Here is an 11,459-nt window from a genome sequence, read left to right as displayed (position 1 = left end):
CAAAAAATATTTTTGAATTTTTAAAAATTATTTTTACCCACCAAAAATAAAATTATGTAAAATTAATAAATATCTTAAGCATTTATTTATTTTTTATTTTACTAAATTAATTTTTATTATTTGTTTGGATAGTAATCATGTAATAGGTGGTTGTTAGGCTTTTTAATGTATAATCGATATATTTAATATATGAAATGTTTTTAGTTTAGATTTTTTGATTTAATGGATTGGTTTAATAATGATATCACATATTTGACTTTTGAAAAAATAGAAACTAATTTAATGAAAATAAAAATAACCACACATTACATGATCATCATCCAAACACATAATAAAAATTAATTTAATAAAATAAATAAATAAATAAAAGATTTATCAATTTTATATAATTTTATCTTTAATGGGTAGAAATAATTTTTAAATATTCAAAAATATTTTGCTGACATTTATTTTTGTCAAATTAGTTTATATTTTAATAAATTGACGAGTTGGTCCTTGAAATTAAGAAATGGTATATTTAATTGTCTTTATTTGAAACAAAATTCAAAATTGAAGGTCAAATGTGTCACAATTGAAAAATCAAGGACCAAAATGACACAAGCCCCTAACTATAGGAACTGTCAGCGTAATTTGCTCTTTCAAAAAATAAAACACATACTAAAGTATAATGTAAATGTTCACAATAAACAACAAACATACAACTAACCTTCAAAAAAAGATAAAATTCATACCAAAATACAATGTGAATGTTCACAATTTATAATTAACATACAACTAGCCTTAAAAAAATAACTCCTACCAATGTAAACATTTACACTGTAACATTAAAACATAAAACAAAATTGAAAAAAGTAAAAATTGACTATTTTAATTGTTCAATGGTAACAAAAACGATTGTTCAACTAACAAGCATAGTAACAAAAATAACAAATATACAATTAACTTTTGAAAAAATAAAACTTATATCAAAATACAATGTGAATGTTCACAATTTACAATTAATATATAACTAGTTTTTATAAAAAAAAAAAAATAAACCCATACACTACAACGTGAAAACATAAAATAAAATTAAAAAAAAAAGAAGTGAAAATCGGCTATTTCGATTATTCAATGGTAATAAAAATGATTGTTCAACTAACAAATATAGTTTAAAAAAAAAAAACAAAATACAACTAACTTTTGAAAAGAAAAAAAAAAAAAAACTCTCATACCAAAATACAATATGAATGTTCACAATTTATAATTAACATACAAGTAACCTTAAAAAAACTAACTTCATACCAATGTGAACATTCACACTACAACATGAAACAAAATTGAAAGGGAAAAAAATGAATATTTCAATTGTTTAATGATAACAAAAAATGATTGTTCAAACAAGTATAGTAATAAATAACCAATAATTTGTGAACATTCACATTTCCAAAATATATAATTATGTCCATATCTATATTTCAACACTTATTTCTCAGACTTTCAAACAATGTGAAATGTGAACATGCACACTGATTGACAAAAACCTAAAAATAATGACAGTAATAGAATTAGAAATACAAAAAAAATAAAAATAAAAAAAATCAATCACTCTAAAAATAAAAAATAAAAATATCACCCACCTCCTCATCTTCATCATCATCTTTATCATTATCACTATCATTAACAATCTATGCAATTTCACCTTTCCACCAATCCAAATCAAACCAAACCCACTTTTGAAGAATATGTTTGTAACAAAATTGACTGGACATAAACATAGTTTCGACTTGCTACAATGGAAAAACATAGAGTTTTGAACACAGAGCAATAATGGACGAACACAGAACTTCAAATACACAGTGACAACGGCGGAACACAAAGCTTCACCGCAACAATGAAGGAACATAATATTATTTCTCCACCATGCGTAAATTAGAGTTTCTAAATCTTACCAAATAGAGAGTTTCAAAATCCTAGCATAATGAAACAATATCACAAATGTGAATGAAACTAATCAAAAAGAAAAATGTGAATAATGGTAACTACCAAAATAAAGGTAGCAACGAAAAAGAAATGCGTATATCCTTTTTCTATGTAATACATATCAACAATAGATATAAGGGTATAATAGTCCAACAAACAATATAAATCCAAAAAAGAAAAAGAAAAAAGAGAGGTCCTCATAGAATAAAAGTATAAATATACGGAACTAACTAAATTATAATTTTTCTTAGTGGACTTATTGGGTTAGAACACCTCTAACTAAGATTTATCAATAATAAAAATATAAAAAAGAAACCATATAATAATGATTTTTGTTGAGTTGTGACATTTGAATAAAGTAATGGATGATGATTGGAGAAAAAAAGTGCTAGAAAAAATTCAAATGCGTTTGTGGCAGTCACAACTGTTAGGTTTTTGTATTTGGTAATTTCGTTGGACAAAATTATATTCAGTTGTATTTTTATTCGCTTTATTGTATCTGTGAGTTATGAGAATTTAGATGCGAATCCAACTTGAGTTGTGCCTGTGTAGAGAAGTATGTGTTGATATTCCGATCTTGACTTGAGCATTCCTTATTTGTCACTTCGTTGATTAAGCACTGGGATTGAGCAGCCTGGTCAGCTCACGGGGTCCAGGAGGCAACGCTCCTAGCAAGTCCGGGGCAGCACCCAAGCAGGGTCGAGGGATAGCACCCGCGGGCCGCGAAGCCAAGAAGAAGTCAAAGTTGGTTGACCACTCAAGTGGTCATTTGTGTGCTTGAGCAGTGAAGTGGTTTATCTAATATCTCTGCCTGTGTCTGAACTTCTAAGGGCTTGAGCGGTTGGCCTATATGTCAGCACCGCCTTTACTCACACTACTCGAACAGTAAAGTGTGCGTTCAAGCGGTCTTCGTGGCTCTGTTTAGTATAAAATCACGTCGCTTGCTGTTTTTAAGGTAAAACCCCTACATATTCTCACAGAGGAGTAAAATACAAAGTGTTCTATACTGGAAGGTGGTTTATATGAGTTTTCTTGATACATACAAGGTGATCGATTGATCAACGATTTCATATTGACAAGCACCGAGGGTTGATTTAGTTTTTTTCACTCACAAAAAAGAGGTGCTCATTGATGGATTTCAGGGAACTTGGGCCTGAAGTTTTGGTGAATTGCAAAGTGGCTCATCATCGTGGATTCGACATTGGGATTGTGGATTCAACGTTGTGTAAAACAATTTTGGGGTGAAGATGGTGGTGGAAGAGGCACATCAGGTTCATTTCAATTGAGTGTTCTCGTATGTAATTCTTTTTGTCTTCTTAGTGGATTGTTCTGTGACTTTGGCCTATGATTTTTTTTTAATCACAATTGAAGGAGTCTAATTATGGTTTTTTTTTTTTTTTAAATCGTTGTGCCGATTTGTTGTTGATTATTCGATTGAGATTTCTATTCATTGTTTAAATTGAATCGTAATTACAAATCAATATCTTGAAAGTTTTTAAATTTTTCAACAATGAAATGTCCTCATTGGAAGTCAAATACTGCTTCAAGCAGTAGCGACACAACAACGCCTTCAACGGTTAACATCTATGGAGATAGGTTGAAACTGAACTTTTTTTTCTTCTAATTATCTATTTCTTCCTTCTTCTTCTCCTTTTTGTTTCTAAAATAAGTGACTTACAAAATATATGAGTGTGTATATATATCCTATCAAACATTGAAAGTCAAAAAAATTTCTAAATATCTATTTCTTCCTCATTCTTTTTTCTAAAATAAGTAAACTTTCATAATATATTACAACTTACTATTTTCAGTAATCCAAGAATTAATGGATTTTTTGTTTTTTAATATTTATTATTATTATTATTATTATTATTATTATTATTATTATTATTATTATTATTATTATTATTATTATTATTATTATTATTATTATTATTATTTGTGTTTAAAAAAAATGTTTAAGAACATCTTCATTCTTTTTTTTTCTTTTTCTTTTTTTTGAAAAGTTAGGAATACAAATTTTTTTGGAAACAATTTACAGTTTCCCTACGTTTTAAAGAAAGATAGAACAAAGAAAAAAAAAGAAAAAAAGAATTGAAAGCACAATGAATAAAAATTTCTTTTCTTCTTCTTCTTCTTCTTCCTTTTTTTTTTTTTTTTTTTTTAACCTGTTAAATCAATGTGCAAAAAGACACAAAGAACTTTTCTTTTGAAGAACACAAAGTCGTAAAAACATTTTTTTAATATATATTTAAAATGTACACAAAAAAATTATATAAAAAATATATATTTATAATCAGAATGATAACCTATATAATTTAAATTCAAGTTTGTACTGTAAAATGCACATCTATCTATGATATGTATGAAGCATCTAACATATACGTGCACAAAATCTGTAAACGAAGAAAATAAAAAAAAAATACTCACGAAGATAATATACACAAAATTTGTACAATTATTTTTATTTTTTTCAATCAACGAAATGAAGAAAATGAAAATGGATTTTTATTTTTTGCAATGAACGTAATGAAGAAATAAGAACTATTAAAAAATTACAGAATTTACACACACACACAAAACCAAACAAATAAACAAACAAAAGCCTTAGTCATTGTAATGTCCTAAAAAGGGATATAAATAAACCACACACAAGATCTATGAATATACTGAAAAGGTTATACATTCATATCCATCAGAGTTTATATTAGAAAAGGTGTTACATGCATTACACTTTCATAAATGCTCATTCTGAAACTACAACATGTAACACTAATTGTTAACAACAAAATAAATGCCCTATGGACTTACACCTTTCCAAGATATCTCTTGGTTACAACAAAAGAGGCCTAAGCTCTATACAAGTAAAGCACTCGGCTTGAATAAACACTTAATATGAAAAGAAGAACAACAAAAATAGAGCCTTCAGCCCCAAGTCCTCCCAAGCTATGCCCTTAGAGGTGACATGTCACTTGTACCTGAAAATGGTTTCCCAAGTAGGGTGAGCCAAAGCCCAATAGAGATATACTAACGCAATGTATGAAATTTAACTAAGATATGAGCATTAGATAAATGTTCAATACTTAAAACCAACCGACCCCTTTTCATAACCAATCAATAATGACATTAATATCTCATTCCATTTCCATTCATTTATTCTAATCAACTGACATATATAGTTCCTTGTTGTCTAAACAACCCCAAACGAGACTACAACTCATTTGTTAACACTTCAATAGAAACCATTATTCAAACACTTCGATTTTCTTGCTATTTTACGAAATTCTCATCCGAGGGAATCGGCACACATATATATATGATTTCAAGACTTTCACCCTAGGCACTCCGGCCAACTTAATTTGCAATGGAGTCCATCCCCTATCTCCTCCCACGCAATGGAGTACATCCCCTATCTTCTCCCTAACAATAATACATATACAATGTATTTAAGTACGTGTCATACATAATGACTACCAAATTCACATATTCAACAATTTAGTCAAATCGTCATATTCAATGACATAATTCATATGATTAGTTTTAATTTACCTAATCCCCATGCAGTTTCTACAACAATCATAGCTATCCTCTACTGATAGTCCAAAACAGATATACAATCTATTAAACAGATAATTTATCAAATTTCCATAGGTGAGTGATTTAACGAACCCAACTACACCATTCATCTATATACCCATCCAATTTCATATTTTTCCATATCAATTTCTTTATATGTACGATATGAATTATTTAACCCAAATTAGGACAAATTTCCCTTTTTCTCAAATGTCAACCCCAAGGCCAAATTTCCTATTTAATTAGAAGAGAGCTACATATTCAAAGCCCCAAAGTCATTTTACAACCCAACATGGAAAACCCCTCTTTTAATTTGTACCCAAACCCTAGTTTACCCAAATCGCTCCCAAATCCCACCATTTATACATAACATCAAATACCTAGGTTAAAAACCATACTAAAGTGTAGAATATCCCTACCTCAAGTGTAGAAGCTCAAAGGAAATGAAAAAGAAACTCAAAAGTGCCCAAACTTGATTTTGCCCGGATCAAGAGGAAGCCCACAAGATGCTCTAACTCTTTATCAAATGGAGTAGGGCGGAGAGACCCTTAGATCATTGAGTATTTGAAGAGAGAGAGAGTATTTTAGAGAGAGAGAGAGTGAGACAGTCGATCTAGGGTTTTTAGCAAAAAGAGATTCAAAAAGTGATGTAAAACTCCTTTGCTGCGAACTGATATACGCGACCCTCGCTCGAGCAAAGGAGTTGTCGCTCGAGCGACCAGACACAACAAGTGACCTCGCTCGAGCGCAAGAAGCGTTGCCCGAGCGTAAAATGCAAAGCTTCAGAAGTATAACAGATGAACACGCTCGCTCGAGCGTAGAATACATACCTTCAGGTGCAACACAGACGCATACCCTCGCTTGAGCGCAAGAAGCCTCGCTCAAGCGAAGAACTTCATCTTTCCAGAAATGTTGCGTCTAGGAAGAAAACCTGAGAACCCTCAAAGCTCGCTCGAGAGCAAGAAACTTCGCTCAAGTGAAGAAGCAAATTACACAAGGCTCGCTTGAGCGCAAGAAGCCTCACTCGAGTGAAGAAGCCAAAATCTGGGCAACAACAATCTAGACCAACTAACAACCAACCTGTTCCAAACTCGCCCAACAAGTTCCAGAACTCAAATGCAAAGAGTCAAAGGGGTAAAACAAGACATGGATACAATATTCAACCATGGATCCCGAGTCCGAAACACAATGAAGGCCGGGGCAAAACCGGGGTCGCTATAACCTCTCCTCCTTAAAGAATTTCGCCCCCGAAATTTTACTATAAGTTTCAAAACCATGTTTACCAAATTTTCAAATTGGTCACAATTCAATTCTCGTTACCATGACCCACCTACCGGTCATTCCATCTCCTCACAAGGGAACAAATCCACAATATATATATAGCCCAACATGTTTTACCAATATGCCTTTTTTTGAAATTTAACTAATTTCAATACATATATTCCATATCTCCAAAATATATTTAATGTTTGTGATATATTTGCATTTCCGAAACTCAAACAACATATACAATGTTCAAATTAAACTTACATTTCCGAAACACATTCAACATATACAATGCTTTCGTAATTCAAAACATATACAATGTTTTTATAGTTTATAAACAAAACTAAAATCTCAACATATACTCAAACATCAACAAATAAGTCCGTATATTTCCCTCGGACTTCCAATTCACACTCCCAAGTTGCTTTCTCAACCCCGTGATGTTTCCACAATACTTTGACCATGGGAATTGTCTTGTCTCGCAAGACTTGGTCCCGTCTATCCAAGACTCTCACCGGTCTCTCCTCATACAAGACATCCTCGTCTACTTCCAAGTCAGTCCAATCCAACCCATGCGATGGATCCGACTCATACTTCCGGAGCATACTAATATGAAACACATCATGTACTCCAAAAAGTTGTGACAGCAACGCCAAACGATAGGCAACCTCCCCAATCCGCTCAAGCATCCCAAAAGGGCCAATAAACCGATGGGATGACTTCTCACTCTTTCCAAATCTCATCAAACCCCGCCTAGGTGATATTTTCAAAAAGACGTGATCACCCACCTCAAATGACAAAGGTCTTCTCCTACGGTCGACATACTCTTTTGACAACTCTGAGCTGTAACTAACCTCTTACGGATAAGTGCCACATTTTCTGTCATTTCCCGAACCAACTCTAGACCCAACAAAGATGCATCACCCACCTCGGCCCAACACACTGGATATCTACACGGTCGGCCATACAAGGCCTCAAACGATGCCATGCCAATACTCGATTGGAAACTGTTATTGTAGGCAAACTCCACTAAGGGTTAGTGTCTCTTCCATGACCCCTTAAAGTTAAGGACACAGCCTCGAAGCATATCATCAAGGATTTGAATAGTACACTCGGACTACCCGTCAGTCTGAGGATGGTAAGTAGTACTAAAGGTCAATCTAGTACCCAAGGCACTCTGCAAACTCTGTCACAACCGAGCAGTGAAATGCGAATCTCTATCCGAAACAATTGCCACAAGGACTCCGTGCAATTTCATTATGTACCAAATATACAAGTCAGCAAGGTAATCTACCAAATCTCTTACGCATATAGGAATAAAGTGCACCGACTTGGTCAACCGGCCAACTACTACCCAAATAACATCATTGCTCCATTGAGTCCTTGGAAGGCCCACAACAAAATCTATCGTGACATGCTCTCACTTCCACTTAGCTATAGGCAAGGGTTGTAACAAACCCGCTGGCCTCTGATGTTCGGCCTTCACTTGCTGACAAGTAAGGCATCTCAATACAAATACGACCACATCCTTCTTCATTTGGAGACTCAAATCATGATACATGTTCGTGCCTCCTGGATGCACCGCAAGGCGTTAATGATGAAACTCTCGGAGTACTTCCTCTCGGCAAGACACCGGCACAAACAAATGGTCACGGTATCTCACACTCTGGTCGGGAAACACAATTAAACCCTTCTCTACCTTCCCACTGTAGATCTTCTCCAAGAGGGAGTCTACCTCAAAGTCAACCTTCTGCGCTTCTAACACTCAGTTCACAAGTGTAGGTTGTGCAACTACAAAAAACAAGGCTGCAGACTCAATAGACTCGTCCAGATACAAGTCAAATTCACCAAGGGCACCCAACATCTCCCATTCCTGGATAGCAATACAGGCTACACTACTAATGGATTTCCTACTTAGGGCATCGCCCACAACATTGGGTTTCCCTGAATGGTAATGTAACTCGAAGTCATAATCCTTTATGAACTCCATCCACCTTTTCTGCCTCAAATTCAAGTCCTTCTGTGTAAACAGATATTTCAGACTCTTATGATCATAAAACACCTCAAATCTCTCGCCATACAGATAGTGCCTCCAAATCTTCAAAGCAAATATCACCGCTGCTAACTCTAGGTCGTGAGTAGAGTAGTTCCTCTCGTGGGTTTTCAACTGCCATAAGCCATAGGCTACTACCTTCCCTTCTTGCATCAACACACAACCCAAGCCTTCTCGTGAGGCATCATAATAAACCGAATAGCCCAAACCCCTCTCTTTGATAACCAAGACTAGAGCAGTGGTAAGTCTAACCTTAAACTCTTTGAACGACTTTTCACAAGTCTCACTCCACACAAATTTGACTCATTTCCTCGTCAATTTAGTCAAAGGTGAAGCTAATCTGGAAAAATCTTTTACAAACTGATGGTAATACTTGGCCAACCCCAAGAAACTACAGATCTCGAAAGCATTCTTAGGCTGTGCCTAATCTTGCACTGCCTCGATTTTAGATGAATCTACAGTCACCCCTTCCCCGGATATCACATGGTCTAAGAACCTAACGTCTCTTAGCCAGAACTCACACTTCCCAAACTTAGCATACAGTTTATGGGCTCTAAGTAACTCAAGCACCACTCGCAAGTGTTCCTCGTGCTCCTCCTCAGAGGGTGAGTAAATCAAGATGTCATCCATGAAAAGGACCACAAAACAATCCAAGAACTCTTGGACGATTCGGTTTATCAAGTCCATAAACACAGCTGGTGCATTGGTTAGCCCGAAAGGCATCACCAGAAACTCATAATGGCTATACCACGTACGAAATGCCATCTTAGGAATATCCTCCTCCCTTACCCTCAACTGATAGTAACCCGATCTCAAGTCTATCTTAGAGAAACAACGGGATCCTTTCAACTAATCAAACAGATCATCTATATGAGGCATAAGATACTTGTCCTTAACCGTAACCTGGTTTAACTTTCGATAGTTAGTACAAAATGGAAGGCTCCATCTTTATTTTTAGCAAAGAAGGCCGGTGCTCCCCAAGGTGAAGTACTAGGGAAAATAAAGCCCTTATCTAGTAATTCCTGGAGCTGAACCTTCAACTCACTCAACTCAGCTGGTGCAAAACGGTACGGTGCCATGGAAATCGGTGTCGTGCCAGGCACTAAATCAATAGAGAATTCGATCTTTCGGTGAGGTGGTAAACTAATAAGATCCTCGAGAAAGACATCCGAGTACTCATAAACCACTCTTGGCAACTCAACTCGTACTTCATCATAGTCACTATTCAAAAAGCTAGCAAGAAGACAACTAAGTTCACTCCGTCCATGCGAACCATATACCGGTGATAAGACTCTATCCACCTGGTCTCCTAAGAAATAAAAATAATCACTGCTCAAGGTACATATAGTAACCCTCTGACGGTAGCAATCTATAACAACCAGGTATGACGATAACCAGTCCATACCCAAAATAACATCAAAACCAGACATGTCTATCAATACAAAAGAAAAAGGAAGTCGACGATCGGCGACCTCTATATCATAGCCCCGGCACCCTTGTTTCAAAACCATCTCACCCCTAACAGGTGACACGATACATATAGGAGACACTAACTGTGCCAACTTTAATCCCAAAATAGATGCAAAATGCAGACGAAATAAATGAATAGGATGCACCTGTATCAATCAATACATTAGCAACCGAGTTGCAAAACAAAAAGGTATCTCTCACAACAGATGGAGTCGGTACAAGATCTGGCATGGTAACAGCATACACGCGCCCTATTGGTCTTTGATCTACCTGCTCACCCCTAGGAGCATAAGACTGCTGCACTGATTGAGCCGAGGAAGCTCCCTGATTGGCTTTGGAGGCCTGTACTGACTGCGCTGGCTAGTGACTCTGTGTTTGTCTCAAACCAGACGCATCAGGTGTGCCACCAAACTCCGAGAAAAACCTCTTCAAGTGCCCCGCCTTCCCATACTGATAGCAACTGAGCGGCTGGCCTCTGCCCTGACTCTAGCCCTGAGAACGAGTTGAAGAAAATGCTGCCCACTGCCCTCATCCTCTTTGCGGGCAAGCTGGAGACTTGTGGCCCAATTGACCACATTTGAAATAGGTAATGTCTCCCTGACCACCTCTCCCTGAACCTGAACTCGATACTGGAAAGGTAGACCTCGAGTGTGCCCCATGGGACTGCTGGGAGTTAGAACCCCTCTGCCTCTTACTATCCTATTGGCCATCTTGACTCCTCTTAGAGCCCCCCATCCTCTCCTCCTCCGCATGCATTATGGTCTCGAGATGGGCTGCAGCCTCCACAAGGCAGCCATAGTCCCTAATCATGGATCCAGTCACTCTAAACATGAGTCCGGTCCGCAACCTTTTCTCAAACTCCAAACATCGACGCTTCTCGGTCACCACCAACTCCGGTGCAAACCTCAACAAACTAGTGAATGTGGCATCAAACTCGGCCACTGGTGTATTCAACTGCACCAACCTAGAGAATTGATCCCTAAACTTCTCCCTTACCATAGCAAGTAAATACTTGTCCGGGAAAGCATTAACAAAGGCTTCCCAAGTCCCACCAATGCGCCCTCGCGTATATTTCCACCACTGACCCGCGTCTCCTTTCAGCTGGAAGGATGCCAAGGTCACTCTCAAAACC

This window comes from Camellia sinensis, chromosome 13 (assembly GCF_055761805.1).
Source record: "Camellia sinensis isolate YWXY chromosome 13, ASM5576180v1, whole genome shotgun sequence".
Taxonomy (NCBI): Eukaryota; Viridiplantae; Streptophyta; class Magnoliopsida; order Ericales; family Theaceae; genus Camellia; species Camellia sinensis.
Note: the sequence above shows the minus strand (reverse complement) of the source record.